We start from the raw sequence: 21,275 nt of genomic DNA, 5'->3' as shown, positions 1-21,275 counted from the left end.
GCTGATCAATTGCCTGCCGTTGTTTGAATGCCTTTGAGCCGTCACAGTGAAACAGATGCACAGTCGACAGAGAAAACCAAAGACATATGGACTTGAGTCAAAGGGATATTTGAGATTCAAGTGTTTGACCTGTTGGGCTAACCTCAGTGGAGGGAGGTCATGGGAGCTATGCTGTATTTCTATCCTCCTGAATGTGCCATATAAATATGCCACATGCGATATTCAGCTATGTCAACCATCCCCATAAAATCCCATAAATGGTGACTTTGAAGTACTGCTGAATATATTTCTTCTTCATGCCACTGTCAGAAAAAAACACCATGACTATACAGGCGCGGGGAAAAACAATTAGGAGGTGCTGCAAAATACTTAAAAAAAAACTCAGTTTGGCTCCCAGGATGGCAGAATACAGCAGCGCTATCGAAGAAGACAAGAACACACAAAGGATTGAACTCTCTTGCTTGTTATTAGTAATTGGTCTCCTGTAGCGTGCATCACCACGACCCAATCACCCTTAGTGTTGCGCAGTGACAAAAACAGCCCGTCCATCAGTCCGCAGATATACACCCCCCCCACCCTCCCCAAATCAGACCCATCCCCCCGAACCCCCCCTCGGGCGGCCGTGAGGGATTCCATTACATAGTATGCGTAAGGAATCGCTTAAGGCATGGCCTGGGAATGTCTGTTTGTAGGGGCAGTGCGAAGGCGAGTTGTAATACACTCAAAGGAATGCAGAGTGCGCGTGCCGCCTCAGCCTCTTGCTCGCAAACACAACAAACGCATGTGGCGGGGCTGACACACGGCCGTAAATATGTCGACCTAAAAATAAAGCGGGTTGGGATAAAATCGCCTTACTTTTTTACCCTTTAATTTGTTACTCCTAATTGCTCCCACGAGGCGTTCATTCATCTGTCATTCTCTCCCGTTGCCCCCCCGCCGTCCCTCTCCGCCCCACCCACCCAACCCACACACACACTCAAACACACAAGCAGGCATGCATGGACCAACACACATATACCCACAAACAAACACACACACACACAAATAGGCATGTGAACACACATTCAAACTAAAATACTTGCTTACAAAAACACGTAAGCACACGCGTTCAAGTACGTTGACACACACAAACATTCAAGCTCGCACACACAAACACAAGCACACACACACACACATTTAAGTGAGGGCACGCACACAACCAATGTAGAAGGCAGCATCTACATTGGGAAGCCCAACCAACCGGGGTTCTGCTGTTGAGTTGTTGCAGTAGCTAGGGATGTGTCGGTCGCGACTGATTCGTTACAACGAACGAATCCCGAACGTGAACGACAAGAACTGGTTCCCCAAAACAAGAAGAACTGGTTCTTTGATTCTTTTTTTTTTAACATAAACCAAACATATGGTCACGTAAATAAAATATACAAACGAACAGAGCTCCGTCTCCCCGCGACTTCCATTGATTGAGTCTACAACTTTCTCAAAGATTCAGCCAATGAGAGGGAGCAATGGTGTTGGAATGGCACCTGGGTAAACCAATGACAAGGCGGTACCGTCGAATATGCGCGCTTTCTCTGTCTGACGTATCTTGGGTCATACCATTTGACTCATATATCCCCCTACATTTTTTCGAAAATAGACTTGACCTCCATCTGTTTATTGGATAAACGCATTTCCCAATCCCAGGAGTCTTTGCTCCATTCTACGTCAATTTAAGAACAAACAAAGAAATTAAACTGCAGTTTGTATTTTTTATTTATGACCATGCAAGTTCTGTAATGCCTGAACAATGAAGAATTAAATGTAAAGTAAAATAAAATTATAAATGTAAAACCATGAATGAAATATAGAGAGTAAGCAAGTGGTATAAATATTGGTGGGACGTTCGACATACTTAATAGCAGGCATCTCCAAACGGCGGACTGCAGTCTTGACGGTCCTATCCGGACCCACGACCAATTAAACAAAAAAAAAAATTATATAATTTTTTTTTTGTATTATTTTTTTTTAAGATGTAATCTGACGTAACGAACGAATCAAAACGAACGAATCAAATAAACGAATCGTTATAGTGAACTGAACTGAAAGAACTAGTTCCCGGAAAAGAATCATTTTGCCCATCCCTAGTAGCAACACAATAAAGTTTTGATTCAAAACATATATTCTAGCTGCAGAACCAATTTGATTTGAAATTGTTTGGCCACTTCAGTGCACTTCAACTAGAGCCATGCAGGCAGGGGATTAGAAACTAAAATTTGTAACAAAGCAAAAGAGATGATCCACTATGTTGAATGCTACCTTTTTTGTATTCCATTTAAATGTTGAATTGTATTGATGAACAACTTGAGATGAATTAGGTATTGATCATCTGGTATCATCTGCTGTTCAAGATATATCAGGTAGATGTATTTAATTGCTTAGGCAATGTGTGTGTAGTGCGTGCCACATGCTGAATTTATAACTCCTAATTACACTGTAATTTCAACCTGTGTCTATTTCAGCCCAATCAAAACACAAAAACAATTCGGCGAACAAGACGTGGTGCATGATGGGGCCCAGAAAAACATCAAGTCAAATATTTTTCCTTGCCGAAAATAAGAATATATATAAAGAACCTCCTAAGATGAATCGAAACAAATAAATCCTAAACAATGAAATATATGGCAGAATGTACGTCATAATGAAGACAGAACGGCACACGCTGCAATGTATCTCCTATCGTTGTTATGCGAGAGAGAGAGAGAGAGAGAGAGAGAGAGAGAGAGAGAGAGAGAGAGAGAGAGAGAGAGAGAGAGAGAGAGAGAGAGAGAGAGAGAGAGAGAGAGAGAGAGAGAGAGAGAAAGAGAGAGAGAGAATTATGCTATCACTCTGCTGGGTTTCTCAACAACGCGAGGCGGAGCGATAAATGTACCTGATGGAGGGGGGTGATGGATGGAGAGGGCCAGTAACGTAAGATGGGTGGTTAAGCTGTATGAACACTGCGCCTGCTTGTTCCCCGGGCGAGGGATGAAAGCAGAATAAACATTTAAAGGAGGAGGGCTTGGTAAGGGAGTGTGTCTGTTCGTAGGAGGTCTGTTACATTTTTGGATTCACCCATTGTCTCACCAGACAGGATTTGGTGAGTCACAAAACCTGCCGTACAGCCTTTCCTCTAAATTCCTCCAAAAATATATTTTGTTATTCCCAAGGTAAATTTATAAAATGATGGCTTTTGAATGGTTTGTTGATGTACCACAATCAGGAAACACTGTACTTGGATACGAAATAGGCCTTAGCAACACAACATAGCAGACATAACAAGGGGAATTCCCCTGGCATTACTCATCACAATCACAGATTTGCAGTAGCCAACAGTTAAAGTGTAACTGCTTACTTCAGCTTGGAAATCTCCTAAACTTTGAGATTTTAAAGTGATATAGAAAAAACGAGTTCTAGTAAGACGGAGGACATGTAATCCCCCTGGTTATGCCCAACGCCAATGTGATACTTTTAAAAGAAAGTACCATTGTTGTTTATGAGAGTGACCGGCATTGTGCATCAACGTTATAATTAGCAGGGGTTGTCCATGAAATGCGCCACACTGCGGCGTTATAATCATGCACGTCGTCAGCTAGGAGGTCACAGGTAAAAATATAATTGGAAACTAAATACAACTGGATCGAAGATCTGCGGTTGAGATCTACTCAGGGATGAGTGCTTCAAGTCCAATTCAGTTTAGACCTGTTGTTTATGTACAGCGTGTGGTGTTGCTCGTGTGAGCCGACCATAAACCCCCCTCCAACACAACTTAACCCCCGAACTCAAGCTGCACCATCCAGGCATAAAACCATGTTTAAAAGCCCCCAGAAAAGATTGTGGGGTCACTAGGCCTTTAAGACCACTTAACCAAGCAGAAGTGAAGGTAAATGTTGTTTTTTGCTACTGATGCTATAAAAGAATAGCAACTGCAGCACAAAGACACTGCCTTCAATTTGTCCTTGGGAAATAAAAAGAAGCAATACTTTTTCTCCCCTCTCTCCGCCCTCCTCGCTTTTATTCAATATAAACCGACGATTTGAGGTTAGTGTGTATATTTATTTATTAATTCATTTTTAAACTTCGGCCATCAATGTTGAGCTGTTTCCCTTTCTCTAATTCTCCACCCTGATACCCTGCGCGACCCAGACTTCAACTTCTTGCTCTGGCCTCAGAAGCTGCTGGCAGTACACAATGAACATTTTTACATGTTCTGCTTTTCTGCAGCACTCGTTGCTTCACGATTCCCCCACTCCCCATCCACCCACACACACACACACATTTAGCCAGCACACATACACACACACACACACACACACACACACACACAAGCAAAAAACACATATCCATGCGCGCACACACACACACACATGCACACACACATACAAACACACTCATCTCCCACAAACAAACACACACATAACATACATCCACACACAAGACAAATATACAAGCACGCAACACAAATTCAGATTCGCACACAAACACACACACAGACACACACACATGTCCAACAAAGGCAGACACACACACAACACACATCCCCCCCCACACACACAAACCCACACACATGCCCTGGGTCTCCCCCACTGTGGAGGCAGTCTTTGGTGTCTACAGAGCTTTGGACTGTGGTCTTAACCTGACATGCTCACAGAATCTTGATTAGTTTTCTCTAAAACTTTCATTCATTTCAAAGCAGGGAGCCACAGACTGCTAGCTTTAAAGTGCTGTCGAAAGAGGGGAGAGGAGATGAGAGAAGGAGAAGGAGAGAAGACTGAAAATAGAGGAAATAGAGAGAGAGAGAGAGAGAGAGAGAGAGAGAGAGAGAGAGAGAGAGAGAGAGAGAGAGAGAGAGAGAGAGAGAGAGAGAGAGAGAGAGAGAGAGAGAGAGAGAGAGAGAGGGCTGGGGAGAGGGAGAGGAGAGCAAAGGAGAGAAGGGGGGGGGGGGGAGGGATGTGGAGGAGAGGTGGAGAAGATGAGAGGAGAAAGAGAGGGAAGAATATAGAGGACAGCTAGAGGGGGGGAGGAGAGGGGCGAGGTGGTGCAGAGGGGAAAGGAGACTAGAAAGAAGGAGAGCAGATAGAGGATACTTAGCTAGGGACGAGAGCAAAGGATATCTACTGTAGGGGGAGGAGAGGACAGCGTTGGGGAAGAGAAGGTAAGAAGACAGAGAGCAGATTGGGAAGGCTGTAGGAGAGGGGAGCAAAGCAATGAAGAGAATAGGAGAAGGGAGAGGAGAGGAGAACCAGAAGGAGAGAACATTGAAGATACATAGAGTGGGCTGGGGGAAAGAGGAGAGCATCGGACAGGGGGTTGACAAGGGGAAGGAGAGGTCAGTGGTGGAAAAGAGGAGAAGGAGAGAAGACGGAAGAGAGAGGATAGACAGAGAGCTTGGGGGAAGGGAGGAGAGCAGGGTGGAGACGGGGGGAGGAGAGGGAAGGAGGAAGGAGAGAGGTCGAGTGCGGTCACATCAAACTGGGGTGTGTGGAACACAGGAGCTCCATTGAGGCTCAGGGGAAAAGGATGACGAAAAAAAAAAAGGATCACTGAGCTGGAACCATATCCAATTTTGGATTCTAGTATTGGATTCATAAGTGTGCCCTCTCTGCCTCATGGCTAAAGCAATCTGGGATCCGCTACTACTACAACCTTTCCTCCCAAACCCCAACAGGAATGACGTGATGCACCAAACCAATGCATCGGCTCAAAAGGGTCAACACAATTAAAAGGGATAAAACAGAATGGGGGCACGTATGAACGCTGAACAAATGTATTAGCAGCAGGTCAAAACATTTGACCAAATATGTAAATGGATTTTAAAAAGGAACTATTGACTATACTTAAATGGGAGCATTCTTTAGTAGTGCTTTGGTTCATTGTCCCAGAAGGAACAGTCCAATAAGAGGATTGTAGCACTGCACTGTTATTCAGCCCTCTAAGACAATATGTGAGCTATATTGCAATATAACGCTGACTCAAATGCCAGACAATATCTAGTCTGATTAGTCCGCGATTAACAACACTATATCACCTAGATCTCCTTAGGGGACACACAGTATGTTGTTCGTAGTGGGCTGTCAATATTAACAAACGCACCTTCACAGTGCTGGCCTCACCTTTTTTAATTAGTAAATTCTCACGAATTGTTAGACAGAAGGGAGATGCCTGGCGGGCATTTGAAAGGGAAATGGCTAACCTGTGGAGGAGAAAAGCACTGCTGTCTTCAGTTCGTATAATCTCTCCGTCACGCCCACATATCACATTAAAGTTTTCCCACTACGGTGGCACAATTGATTTCTAGTCAGTCAAGACATTCTGAGCCACCGCGTTTGTTGGACTCTCTTTAAGAATGGAGCAGGGCGGAAGCAAGTGGTCGTATGTTTGTGCGTGCGTTTGTTTGTGTTTGTGTGTCCGTCTCATTGTTGTGTTTCCTGCCACAGGCTTGCTTTTCACTGTGTCAACTCTCTGCAGCTGTGGGCGTAGTTTGTTCCCCTTATTTCTTGCCTATTGTCCCAGATTCAATACTTATTCTGCATTATTCTGCAACATCATACATATATTGTGTGTGGGTGATTCTTTATGTGTGTGTGTGTGTTTATTTCTTCATAGGGGAAAATACATGAATCGGAAACTTTTCCGCTGTTTACCTTTTCAGGATTTGTGTGAAATGCATGAGTCAGAAAGAAAGTAACAAAACTTTGTTGAAAGTGTTTTCTTCTTGTTGTAATTTCCGCGATTCTTGGCACAGGGACAACATGGCTCTCATTCCTTTGCTATCCCCCTTATCTCTCGACGTCACATACTTTATCTCACTGCCTCTATCTGCTTCATCATCCTCTTAGCTGTACCAACATTTTTCCTCTGCCTCTTTTCTTGTCTGTCTCTCTTTCATTCTATTTCTTGGTTCAATATTGGGTTTTTTTGTGTGCTGCATAAAACCGAAATCATTGACCAGACAGTTATCAAGGCAGCCATGGGAGAGAGAGAGAGAGAGAGAGAGAGAGAGAGAGAGAGAGAGAGAGAGAGAGAGAGAGAGAGAGAGAGCGAGAAGAGAGAGAGAGAGAGAGAGAGAGAGAGAGAGAGAGAGGTGAGGGGCGGGGGGGCTGGAGGGCAGTGTAAAGAATACCAATTCTTCGTGAACAGGACAACATTGTGACAGCTCCTGCGACTGCCTTACTGTCATCACTCCATAAGGTTATCGAGTGGTTGCACGCTCTGCCCTCTCCGTCTCCGTCTCTCGCCCAACCTTTAGTGGAGAGGCTGACGTGAGTGATGATGTAAATAACCATTTACTGACTCAATTTATTGAAAGCAGGGACTCTGGTGTTAAACTCTGTCTTTTAAAAGTGAAGGACTTTGAAGGCCACGGGTCGTTGGTGCACGCCAACGAATGCTTGCCTTGCCATGCAGATGGAATAGGCTGGAGAGGACTCTATAGAAGCACCAGCATCGGTTCGATTCCTAAAGAATAAATAGACGCGACCCCAGGAGATCTTTTTAATAGGCTCTAACTCCGGTCTGAGGACCAGCGGTGGCACAATTCCCCATGGTGAGCATGTGTTTATATGCAGGCTGTTCCAACAACAACTTGGTTCCCCGTGTGGCTTGGCTCAACCCTTATATTCACAGTGCTGTTCGTTTTCTGTGTTCTGCGCTCTTTTTTCATTACATGCCCACGTAAGAGCTTTGTTGCAAGGGGGCTGCTTGGAAATAGCTTTATAATAGAGAGCAGGTGAAAACAGCCCTCCGAGGGTGTGCCCATTTTTGCGCACGTTCTTCAATTTCACGTCGCCCGACATGGGGCGCACGCGGCGAGAGATGGCGCCTGAATCGTTTTGCCGCGCTGCCCTTTTAACAGAGAGGCCCTGTCAGAGCGGCTCTTCGTCAGTCATTAGCGCACAGCGTGAGACCCTCCGTGATCAACAGAGCCCCAGATTGGCAGTGCAAATCACAACACCTGACTCAAACTGGAGCAGACGTCAAGACCTCTGGCGGCGGTGGCGGCCCCGCCCCCCTGCTGAGGGCTCCAGCTCAAGACATTCCATTCCACTCCGCCGGGATTTCAGAACATTCCGGAACCCTCTGGTGCCCAGCCGAGCGTACGCACGGCATTTTCTGTTTCAATTTATTTACTTTTTTTATTACTTTTTTTCTATCTTTCGTCCGCTCTGTCTGATGTATAAGCCTGACACATGGTGGTGGGCTGACTGTAAAACTGGCCTGGGGGGATGGGGGGGTCAACGATGAAAAAATGAAAAAGATGCTAGGCAGACACATTCAGATGGGCGAATCAGTGGTGCCATTGGCCACCAGTTATGTTGCTGGGGTTTGATGGGCTATGAGGTGTGTTAAGCCCCGAACAAGATGGTGTTTCAAGGCTTTCTGTGCTGGGTAAGATTGCGGGTTGTTTAGTGAAGCACTCAATTTCATAATATCGCCCGAGATCCTGAGTGGCTGAGGAAAATGGTTGCAACGCTCGCATAACGATCCGGGCCCGGAGCCATCAGAGCTCTTATGGGGGGTTTAGCCCCCTCAGTTGTATTTCTTACCCCCTCTGTTTGAGCTTTATGTATCTATGGAAAGATCAACAATGAAAGCAGCAAAACGATCTGTGACAATCGCTTAGCGTTAGGCTGTTGTTGGCCAAATACATATACTCTTTTCAGGGCGTTCATACATTCATTACTGTTGTTTTTATGTGAGCGCTCTCTGATGATTTAATGTATGCCTTGGGTTTGAAACATCAGCATATGCTGTTGTTATTTAGCCTTGGTTAAATCAATGTATTTTATTTTAGGAATAGAAAGGACCCCCTCACAAAAATCGTGTAAGCCCCCCTCGGTAACTTCATCCTGGTGGTGCGCCTGGACCGATCACAGAGCCTCTCGCTCTCCTCTATACTTACCACACGATAATTACCAGCCCCTCATATGTTATAGCATAACATGACACTATATCTGGTTGATGTTGCGCTTGAATTGAACACAGTGAGCTCCCGGTGGATAGAGCAAGGGTTTGAGGACCACAGTGCCTGGATCGCATTGAACAATGATTACGCAGCTTATAGAAGAACAGCAACTGCCTTAATCCTTAGTCGTACTCATTTCGCAGGACAAATGCAATTCTTCCTTAGCCACAGGGCTTATATGCTTATAAGATAGCAACATGTTTAAATGCCCAAAGCAGTACACCATTTTACACCAGCCTATTCAAATGTGGGGTGTGTCTTTCCAGGGTTTCCCACAGCACTGAACAGCTTAGGCGGCCGCCTCGGCAACGCTCCTGTCGCCTTAACTACGTCGACCAAATGCGTCTCTTTTTTATTGTTTTTATTTGATTTCATTTTTTAAATTGTAAATATTATACAAAAGAAATATAAAATAATCCAAACTTCCTTCACTCTCTGTGTATAGATCAAGACCGACTAACGGCCTGACAGCCTGCATGAAAATAATCATAAATGGTCCACCTGTAAAATTGAATTGAATTGTTCTTTTCTTTTTAAAACAACGGAGGATAGCCTGTAGTGATGCTAGTCCCCCCCCCCCCCCTTCAGACAGCACCCCCCACCACCTTAACTAACAAATGATCTGCGGGAAACCAGTTTCCCTCATATTATCAATGTTTCCACCGTGTTGCCAGCGGCTGTCTGATAATAACGTCATCCCACACCACACTCTAGTGCTGTGAGTGGGTGATTGACGTGGCTCTATTTTAGAAGATAATCAAACATGTGATTGTAAAGGGATGTGATGTCTAGTGTTTCACAAGGGACTCAACAGACGGCATTCAGGGTTCTACACCAAGCATGGATTGACAAAGTCTGGAAGCGAAACAGAGGAGCGACAAAAAAGTTGTCACAGTCTGACAGGTGAATTTCTTTCATATTTTCATTTAATTACATTTTACCCAACAGTCGTTTCCACAACAGAAATTAACACCCAGTGGGATTTCTGTTTTTTTCGTTGGAAGGCATTATCACCGAGCCTAACATAGGCCTAACTTTTATAGATTAGGCTTTCAGCTGAGATTTATGACCCTATTCAGGATTCTTTGAAACCGTGGTGAACTTCCCCTAATCTTTCCATGATCTTCTTGGGAGGAGACCACTTTTGTGTGTATTCCCCTCATATCTCAAGTTTGCCTTAGGCGTGTGGTTTCCATGCCTCACATGTACTTATCGGCTCCATGCTTTTAGCAGCGATGGGGCTAATTTTAACCTGTTGTTTTTAGTTCCATTACCCACACAAGGCCTCTTTTGGCCTATCTGAGACAAAGCCCCCTACTGAGGCATGGCTCTGAGATAACATGGCAGACTATCTCACAGTGTCTCTGGGCTCTGAGGTCAGGTATTCCATTCTGGACTGCCCCCTCCTCCGCCCCCCCCCCCCCCACACCAGTTGCCTCTCTCTCTGCCCTCCCCCTCGCCTGTTCCCAAGAGCAGCCATGTGACTCAACAGAAATGCATAGTGGTAACAAAAACAGCCGTTTCCATTTCTGTTCTCTTCCCACCTCACTATATCAATGGCATGTAATTTCCCCCCCAAGGGGCGACGTTCTTTACTCTCACAGCAAAAGAAGTGACACATTTTCCTTTTTTTCCCATGCAGGCGAGCAAGGTGCAATTTTTCATTATGGTCCGCGTTTTTTCTTTGCTTGGGAGATACTCCTTGGTGTATTCTTCCACTTGCTATACAGCTCCTGGAGATAAAATATGAGTGCAAACATTAAGCTCCAAGTCAGCCCTAACATCTTAGTCCCTGACGCACCAGTGCATCTGATCCAAAAAACAAAAAGATAATACCAACTCTTAAGCCAGCCAACCAGTCAACCAGGAGGGCTGTGTTTTCTGTTGCTCATCGGTGCGAGAAGTAGCCAATGGTGGCACTCCTCGCTACCTTTTTTTCAACACTCTATTCTGTTCCCACTACAGTTTGTGTCTTTATTTAAAAAAATGCTGTCAACGCCTGAGTCGAGTCAGCCCAGTGAAACCCCTGGTTCCCTTCATCCACTTGGCTAACTGTTACGTCATTTGTATTGTATTAATATTCCCTGTGCGTCCGCCCCCCGTCCCCAGACTACATAGGGATGTGCTACGTGACTCTTTCTGTCCATGTCTAGAATGGGACCAATGACCTTTTTTGGGAAGAAAGAAGAAAGTTTCTGTCAGCATGGCTTTCGTCAGTTAATCCCTTGCCGCAGCTGGGCTGCTACACTGTTGATTTCTATTGAAGGTGCTAGGTGTCAATGGTGTGTGTGTGTGTGTGTGTGTGTGTGTGTGTGTGTGTGTGTGTGTGTGTGTGTGTGTGCGTGTGCGTGTGCGTGTGCGTGTGTGTGCGTGTGTGTATGTGTGTTTGTGTGTGTCTGTATGCGGGCATGCGTGCTTATGTGCGTGCTTATGTGTGTGTGCGTACTTGTGCGTGCGTGTGGTACTGGGTATAGGGTCGGGAGGGTGGTTTTTCGTTGTATCTGATAATACATGATAAGTAAGTCAATAATAGATAGGAGAACCGTGAGAGTGTTTCCCTAAATCAGGAGGGATAAAATTACTGGCTTATCACATCCTAATTTACATAAAGCGAAAAAAAGATTCCTGAAAACACATATATGGTAGAAATTGGGGGATTCACATAAATTAACTCAAGTAAACCATTGTTCATATTCTGTATTTTGTGGTATCCTGTGTAGACCAGAGAGGTTGACTATTTTTTCCCTTAATTAATTCAGTAATTCAGCAAGTATTCCAAATGTTTAAAGCTTGTGTGTTTGCAGGAAGATTACCACTTGAGTTATATGCAAATTAGCTAAAAGGGCATACGCAATCAATTTCTTATTTTTTTGTGTGTTTCTCCACTCTCTTCACCTTGTGATCGAGTATCTCGGTTGCATTAACCGAAAGATTTTAGCACAGCCTCAGAGCCTGATTGCACATTAATGGCCTTGTTTACGTTTTTTAATGCTCATTTTAATTCAATTCATCACCCCCAGACATAAAAGATAGCCTGCAGAGCAGCACTTTATCCTTCTCATCGGTATACTCCTATTCTCAGCAAGCTAGTTCACCCGGTATGCTAGAGCCTGCCAGACTTAAATGATGTGTGATGTTTCCAATGGTATCGGAGTGGGGCTTGTTCCATTAGCAGGAGGAATCTGGTATCGGTACATGAGGGTTATTTCGCGCCGGTTGAGTAGGCCTTTTTCCCTTCCCAAAACCGATATTAAACTTGGATTCAGACCAGATTTTAATTAAAGCAGAGAAACAAGCAAGGAGTAAATGACAGCTTCAGGGCAGACTTCCAGCTTGCTGGAAGACCTGCGTATTGACAGCAGGCATGTCGTCCCACTGGTACAGGCAGGTACCGCCGAAAGTAAACACCACCTGTGGCATCTTAGAAAGCCCCCCTAAACACAATTACTGTCATCTTTCTTTTCTCTGACATTTTTTTGGGGTCATATTTTGAAATTCATCCAAAAGGTGAGATTTGTAAACAGAAGAACTGATGAAAGCTGAGTGAGTCCCTCCGACGATCCCCCTTCCTGTATTGAAACAATTGCGGCCAGGAGGAACCTCTCCATAATTTCCCACCTCGAGACATACCAGATGGGTGGCTACAACGGAAAAGGAAAACAGTCGATATATATCAGCTCAAGGGACATGTGTCAATCTAAGACCTCTGTTCTAAAAGGCTTAGTTGAACTGACTGACTGCAGTTCACCTCTTCGAATCCCCCAAACTTGTATTGGGTTTTGCACGCGTCGCCAATGTGGTTATATTGTTCCCACTAATTCAGTGTAGCTTGAAATGCCTTCCAAACCAGGTGCAGACTCTGACCTGGGAACACCAGATAACCTTTCCTCCATACATTTCTTGACCCTTTGAAGTCGAGGGCAGATCTATTTCCCTTGTTCCGTTTGAAGAGGTATTGGTCGGGTGGTGATGATGGTAGTGATGCAGCCGCTGAAAGTACAGCACATTATGATCCCTGACAGGGAAGTGCACTTTGGGGTCGACTTCCATATGGGTGACCTAGCTCAAGTAATGCATTGCAGAAAGGCATTCGAATAAATGGTGTGCTTCGAAACGTGCCATCCCGTCTCCCTCTGGAATCATAGTCTTCGCCACAGTTAGACCCAGCACATTATGCGTGTACATCTTCATCGCTGCCCAGCCGAAGACAAGAATAGGGCTTGATACTCGACAGGTCATGTGGAGTTGTCTGAGAGCGCGGGTCGTCTTCCTTACAGATCGATTGCCATCTCATTAAACGATTCCTGTGCCTTCTTTAATGCCAGCTCTTGAACGCATCACACATGGTTTAATTATGCTGCAGTGTTCCTGGGGAAAGGGCGTCTACGAAATAAAAAAAAAGGGGGCTGCCACGCCATGTCAGTGTTCAGCGTTGCTGCCAGACCATGAGAGAGTCTTCCTTTCTAGTTCCATCTCTGTGATGTCTTGCAACCTGTCATCTCGCTGTGTGAAAATAACATTATTAATATTATCTGGCTCAGAAATGTGTTGTTTTTGTGTTTTTCTTTGGTTGTTACTCTGGCTTTATGTGTCAAATTATGTAACGGTTGGTGTGATAGAGAATGAGAAGGAGCCAGTCGTTTATTAAGGAGACGGTGTTGGTTTGATGCATGGCTCCTTTTGGGGAAACTGTGAGCAAGGCAATCTTAGCTGCTATTTGATGATGCATATATAATATATTATATATCTATATATATATATATATATATATATATATATTATATGACATATATGCATTTTTTACAGAGTTCATACATCAAGTGCAGCAAGGAGAGATCAGATTGCTATGGTTCAGTTCCATTATATATTGAACAAAACATAATAAATGCGCCCTAGCTTCTCCTAATGGGTTGGTAATTGGCTTATGTGCAGGTTTTAAATACCACATTCCCAATAAACAAAGTGCAACAATGATGCAATCGCTTTGATAAATACATGTAATATCTTCCTCCCTTACATCACGGTACGTACGCCAAGAGCGACGCGTTGCTTGATTGTGTTGACAATATGCAGACGACACGGTGCGCAGAGTTTCTATCGTACAGCGCGCTCTCTGTTCAGGATCACAGTCAGGTTATAAACTGTACTGTCACGAGTCTCACCACATAAGCAGATGTGGCTTAATCCATCAGGACGCGAATGGCAGCGGCCACCCTCTTAGCGCTGTGCTGTGCCGGGGTACTTAGAGAGTGTAGGATGCTTGTGTGATATCCCTGACGAGACCACAGCAAGCGATTCCCCTTGCAGGATGCTCATGAATACGTTTTCGAGTAAAAAAAAAATGCCAGAGTCGAGCGGGATAGGAGACCCAAGTCGTATAGAGAGATAAAATGGAAGGGCGCAAGAATCCCCAGGGAGCAGGGAGAGAGGACGACGTGAAAGACAACATTATGTGTTTGGAAGGCATGGTGGGATGCATAGCTTAAATGCTTCACTTTAAGTGATAAGGGAATGTTCCAATTAATAACGGGACTAATAGGTTGATTGCACCGATTCCGACGCTGTCCTAAATCCATTCCGTTGCATGGGTAGGCTTGATAGGCTGCCATTTGTCTTTCTTGTTATGTACACTTATTGGCTGCGTCGGACTGAATGAGGGAGGCCCAATTTCCTGTGAGAAACAATGCCTCATCATAGCTCATCGCCATCAGCAGTTGACTATTAAACCGTTTGCTCGTTCATCCATCCCTTCCGCCGGGCTAAGGGAGTTGCATTTACCAGCCCTAAATCTGTTATTGACTGTGCTTAAATTGGCACAATCTAGTTTTCTCCTTTTTTATTTCCACCCGTTCCCACTCCATTTTCATGAACAGCAAGAAGCATTGTTTGTTCTGTTTTCTTTGCCAAGGCCTACTCCTCTTCTTCATTCATGCAACAAGAGAGGTAGGGAACCTGAAACACTGGCTCGGCTACATTCCAAACAGAAGACGCTGCCATAATTTCCTACATTACTGTCAAGTCTCGCATCACATGACCGATCCTTTGTCCTTCTGTCAAGGAGGAAAGAGGACGGGTTTCGGGTGGAGGTTGATGACATCATGTGTCCTTGGGAAAATGTACTTTTGTATTTAGTCACAAATTGAATAAAAATCGGGTTTGATACAAATTATGTCGGATACAGGGCCCTATTTTAACGGTCTGAAACGCAAGTGAGAAGCGCCAAGCGCTGGCATACACACACGCACGCCGGCATTTATTCATTCTTTTTAACACTCACTCGCGGTAAAACAATGTTTTCTCACGATCAAATACTCATCAATCCTAAAAGTTATGGGCATGTACACAATGTATGTGTCAAGAAAATATGTGTTTGCTGTACAGTGTTTGCAGATGCATTGGTTTAAAAGTAAAATGTATTACCGCTGTAACAGCTGTCTCATCTACCTAGCCACACATTTACCAAGAATGTGTGGCTAGGTAGATGAGGCCTAAAATGATAGGTGGGATTTGGGACTTTTTTTTATTTATTTTTTTCCGCAGCTCATAAAATAATTTGGGTCGCACATAAATTGACAGGTTCGGTCGGAAACCGGAACCGAACAAAACATTTTTTTAGGGCTGAGAGAAGCAAAGTGTATGCGCGAGGTGCACAAGCAACAATATGCATATTCCCTTAAAATAGCATCTGAACAACGCGCCAATGACTTTAAACCAGGTATTTCCTGGTTTGTGGCGCAATTGGTTTCTGAAACTGCAAAATAGCAACGTTTGCGCCAGAACACGGCTCCTCCTTTCGCCGAACCACCCCTTGGGGCGCAAGATCCTGCCCTAATTTACCGACGCGTGGCGCAGGAGGGAAAAGAATGCTCTGCGCCAGTTGCAAACTAGCAACGACACATGCGCCAGTGATTAAGTCAATTGTGCCGGATGCAAGATAGGGCCCACAGTGTCTCCGAACGCCTTTGACTAGAGGGGCTGGTGCCTGGTGGTAGCACGGTAGTTCAGACCACACAACCTTGGCTAATAGATAAGAGAAAGGGAAGAATTTACACACACTCGTTACAATGTTGATGTTCGTGGACAAGAGGCCTATAAGCACTCATTAAAACAAGGCCCCACATTGTTCTGAGCACTTCGAGAGCTTTTGAGGGACCGAAATAAGCCAGGCGGAGAATGTTAACAACCAGTTGTAATCAAGCAACTGGAAGCCCTAATTGTCACCTTCCAGCTAAATGAATGGTGCAGATGTCCTCCATGTTCCACGGCCGTTCACTACTAGCTCGCTTCATACCACCTGTATATAATCATTGCAAGTGTTTCAACTGCAACTAGATAGGGATTTATATACTGTACATGTATATATATATGTTTTTTGCAGCATTATTATTTCTTTGATAAAAATTGTGTGTGTATGTGTGTGGCGAATGCCATGGGGGGGGGGGGGGGGGGGGGGGAATCCAACACCCCACCGGTCCCAAGCGGTAACTGAAGTAGGCTGAGTAAACGCCAGGTGTGTGTTTCTGCTAGCTGCTAGCCCCCCCCCCCGTCACTTGACAGACGCTCTTCGCCATACCTATACGCGAGACGCCAGGTGTGCGAGCCCAGGATTCTCTGAAACACAGATGCGTCGGCAAAAACAACGCGGGCAACATCTGCCGCCACCCGGCTTCGGGGAGCCCAGCACATAAATAGAGTGCTAGCTCCCAGCCCCCTCGGAGGGTTCAGCCGGGAACAATGCCGTCATCAAAGGAGAGTCCAACACCCGGGCTTAGAGCCCCGGTGGGTTCTGGTGCCGTCTTGTTCACGCTCTGCATCCCCTCAAACTGATAACCCTTGTAAACATAACAGGGGATGATAGGGCTCCCCGGGGTGCGGCTGTTAGCTATTTTTACAGAGCCGGGGAAACTGTGATAAAGTTCCCATTCGGGCCCCCACCCCTGCTTAGACTCTGTCTCTCTCTGGCTGTATCTCTGCATCCCTCCCCCAGTGTCCAGCTCCCCGCTTCTATCTCTCCCCTCCGTCATCCCTCCTGCCTCCAGACAAGCCAAGTGTCTCGAGTGTGTTTTTTTTTTTTACCCTCCTCTGATGGAGAGGCGAAAGGGGGAGCGGGAGTGAGTGTGTGACGGTCGGGGGATGGGGGGGTTACTTTTAACCTTTTACCGTCTGGAGTGCTTCAGTGAGCTGGCAGGCAGCCAATAATACCCCCACTCTGATAAAGCGTTTCCCTCTTGCTACCTCTCTCTCTCTCTCTCTCTCTCTCTCTCTCTCTCTCTCTCTCTCTCTCTCTCTCTCTCTCTCTCTCTCCGTCTCTCTCTCTCTCTCTCTCTCTCTCTCTCTCTCTCTCTCTCTCTCTCTCTCTCTCTCTCTCTCTCTCTCTCTCTCTCTCTCTCTCTCTCCCTCTCTCCGTCACAGAGGCCAGTCGCCCACACCCTCTCGCTCCTGTGCACAGATTCTCTACGACAGAGGCAGAGGAACAGACAAATCCGTCCAAGGGCGGAAATTTTTTCCATTCATGCTTAATTGTCCCACATCACGTGCCCCAACCCCAGCTCAATTTAAGATAGATTTCTATGGATGCCATTGTCCCAGGTCACCACGACACCCCCCGTAGTCGTCCTCCACCTCCTTCTCTTGCTCTTCCTCCCGACCTCCCTCCTCCCTCCCTCCGGTAACCATTGCCAGCAAATACCGTCCCCAGATAATAAGTAATTGAGGGATTTACTTGTTTACGTATTCGTCTGTGTGTGTGTGTGTGTGTGTGTGTGTGCTTTGGGCGTGTATGCGTGTATATGGGGGTTATTTTGTTAAGCCTACAACCCGATGTGTGTGTGTGTGTGTGTCTACATGTGTTTGTGTGTGTGTGTGTGTGTGTGTGTGTGTGTGTGTGTGTGTGTGTGTGTGTGTGTGTGTGTCTGTGTGTGTGTGTGTGTTTTTACACTCGCCCCCACTAACAGACACGTTGGTCTACTGCAGACATAGTGGTGCCTGAGGAGTTTCTCAGAGACAGCAGAGAAGCGTTCTCCTCCTAATTTCCCAGTCTCTCCAAAAATGTTCCCTCCAGAAATCCTACACACACACTCACACACACACACAAACAAACCCCCCCCCCCCCCCCCCCCCCCCCCCACACACACACACACACATAACCCCCAGCTACTGGAGGAGGGGATAAGGGGGGGGGTCCATGAAGTCAGCTGCCAAGGAACAGAAAAGCCAAGTAGTAGCAAGACAATCAGGTTGTTATGTGCGTAAACAAGTGTATGAGATTCTCAGTGCTTGGCTAAATTGGGTTGGGTAAAGTAAGTGTATGTGTGTTTGTTTGTTTGTGAATTTGTCTGATATGACATAGGTGAGGTCTTTCAGTCTAGTCAGTCAAGTCACCAACCAATTACATTTGCTCACTTGTTCCAAAAGAAGATAACATTGGGCTCATTTGATTTGTTAAAGGCTAAATATCACCCAATAAAAATGAAAACCTCAAAATGGAAAAAGGATTTATAAAAATAATTCCCAGACACTGAAAGAATTTTTGACTGTAGAAGTAAAAGCAATGTTGATGGTCAAACAAGGTTTCCTTGTATTATCCATGAATTCTTTAGTTACCTTTCTTTATTGACTTATTCATGATTGTTTGTGCTCTAGGTTTGCAATGTTCTTCCATCCATAACTGCTTCTCCAAATGCTTGTAGTCAGGGGTTGTTTATTTATTAAAATCAAACCTTCTACTACCTCTTCTTCTTCTTCTTCTTCTTCTTCTTCTTCTTCTTCTTCTTCTTCTTCTTCTTCTTCTTCTTCTTCTTCTTCTACTACTACATCTTCTCTATCTCATTATCATCTTCTTCTTCTTCATCATCTTCTACTACATCTTCTACCTCTCCTTCATCATCATCTTCTACTAAATCTTCTACTTCTCCTTCATCATCATCTTCTACGACATGTTCTACCTCTTCCTCCTCATCCTCATCTTCTACTTCTTCTTCTACCTCTTTGTCTTCATTATCTTCTCCTACCTCTTCTTCTACTTCTTCTCCTACCTCTTCTTCATTATCTTCCCCTTCCTCTTCTACTTCTTCTACCTCTTCGTCTTCATTATATTCCCCTACATTTTCTTCTACTTCTTCTTCCTCTTCATTATCTTCTCCATCTACTCTTCTTCTACCTCTTCATCCTCATTATCTTCCCCTACCTCTTCTTCTATTTATTATTTTTCTCCACTTCTCCTTTCCTTTCTGCTCTGATAAAACATACATCTATCTAGGGCTTCAATCCTCTGTAGCCTGTGTGTGTGAGTTTGTGTGTATGTGTGTGTGTGTAGGTGTGTGTGTGTATGTGTGAATGACCGCGTGTTTGTGAGGGTCAGCCTTCCCCAAAATGTGGCCTTAAGTAAGGCAGGGTGATGGCAAAAGCAGCTGACACACAGGAGGGCTTAAGAATCCCCCCCCCCCCCACGCCTGTGGCCCTGCCCCAGCCCCTCCCCTCCCCTCTCTCATGTCTCCGACCCCCGCACAGAAGGAGGTCCTGAGGGAGTGGGAGAAGAGTTAGTGTGACCCGTCCTGACCCTCGTCCCTCCCAGCCATCACATCGCTTGAGGGTCATTGGACATGGTAGACAAAAGACAGACAGAGGGAGAGAGGGAGGGAGAGAGATTGGACATTTAACAGAACTTTCTGCAATACTTATCTTACAATGGTGTTTTTCTTTTGCTAATTAAGCCTGTAGAATATATGTATATGATCGAGAGAGCAAAAATAGAGGCGTCTTATCCTCAGCGTCTCTGTTTGCCTATGCACATTTGATTGGGCTTTTGTGTGCATTTGTGTATATGGATTTGCTTACTCTAATACAGGCCGTGTTACTGTGGCGCCACATCTCCACCCGGCCAGGCTAACTGACGACTGGTGAAACTCATTTATTTTGTTTGTTTTCCCTTCTCGTCATCTTTCACCCCTATCTCCTTCTCCTACCTTTGTCAACATCAGCAGTTACTTGTTTGTCTGTCGATCTTCCTCTCTCCCCCTCTCTCTCTCTCTCTCTCTCTCTCTCTCTCTCTCTCTCTCTCTCTCGATTCTCTCTCTCCGGAGGTGGACTTGACGAACCTTCCATACCAAGCTGGGAAGGAAGTGAGCTAGGAGACAGGCTAATGAGACAGGAAGTGTATACTTGTTTGACAGCTTTTCGCCAATAACCTTTCAAACGAGAAGTAAGCCGACACTAGTTAATACGTAGCCCCTTGCTGTCAGCTTGGGATTGGTGGCGTATAATAGCCGGTAGCGTGTGCCAACCATCCAGGGCGCCATCCTTTCTGCCACTTTTGACACCTTAGGTACAAATTGTAGATTTCTTTACTGCCTTTGGAGCGAAAATATCACACGCATTAGCATAATGGCTGCCCATGAGCACTGGACACTAGACAGCCGCTGCATGGGAACCAGAGGGGGTCCTAGACGTGTGTGTGTGTGTGTGCGTGTGTGTGTGTGTGTGTGTGTGTGTGTGTGTGTGTGTGTGTGTGTGTGTGTGTGTTTGAAGTATCCAACCCTTCAGCGCTGTTGAATAACCGCATGGTGCCCTTATGTGTGTGTGTTTGTGCGCACGTGTGTCTGTGTGTGTGTGTGTGTTTGTTTGTTTGAAGCAACAATTATTTTTCCCTGCATTGCAGGTTTTATAGCCATCCGAGTTCCTTACCACCCGAGTTTAGCCTCGGAGGCCAGGACCTTGACCAAGTCACCCTCTGCCTGACCCCTCTCTACACCCCCCCCCCCCCCCCCACCTCCTGCCCTCCCTCCCCTCACCAACTCAATCATACCGATACCAACTGTTGCGGTCTTGTTCTCACACGGACCCCCCCTCTGGCAGTACACCCGACGCGAACAACTGATTCCACACAGAGAGACGGGGTGAGGGAGGGAGATCCACGTCAAGGGGCTATTAAAAGATATTGGGGGACCACCCACTAGCACCCCGGCCCTCTCCTCCTCCTCCTCCTTCTTCCCCTGGCAAAGCTAGAAGTGAGTCTGGCTACTGAATGGGTACCCCGTAATGGGTCAGCCCCCATGTTGGCTGAAATGGCGTTATCGAATCGAGGTAGATCCTTTCAGAATGCTTACTCAGCCCCCCCCATATGTTTTTGTGTGTGTGTGTGTGTGTCTGTGTGTTTGTGTATCTGGGTATCTGTGTGTGTGTGTGCGTGTGCCTGCATGTGTGTGTGTTGGTATTTGTGTGTGTGTGTGTGTGTGTGTGTGTGCGTGCATTCGTGCCTGGACGCGCGCGTGGTGAGTCAGTCGTTTATTCTCAGTAT

This window comes from Gadus macrocephalus, chromosome 7 (genome assembly GCF_031168955.1).
Source record: "Gadus macrocephalus chromosome 7, ASM3116895v1".
In the NCBI taxonomy this organism is placed as follows: Eukaryota; Metazoa; Chordata; class Actinopteri; order Gadiformes; family Gadidae; genus Gadus; species Gadus macrocephalus.
This window is presented reverse-complemented; position numbering follows the sequence as displayed.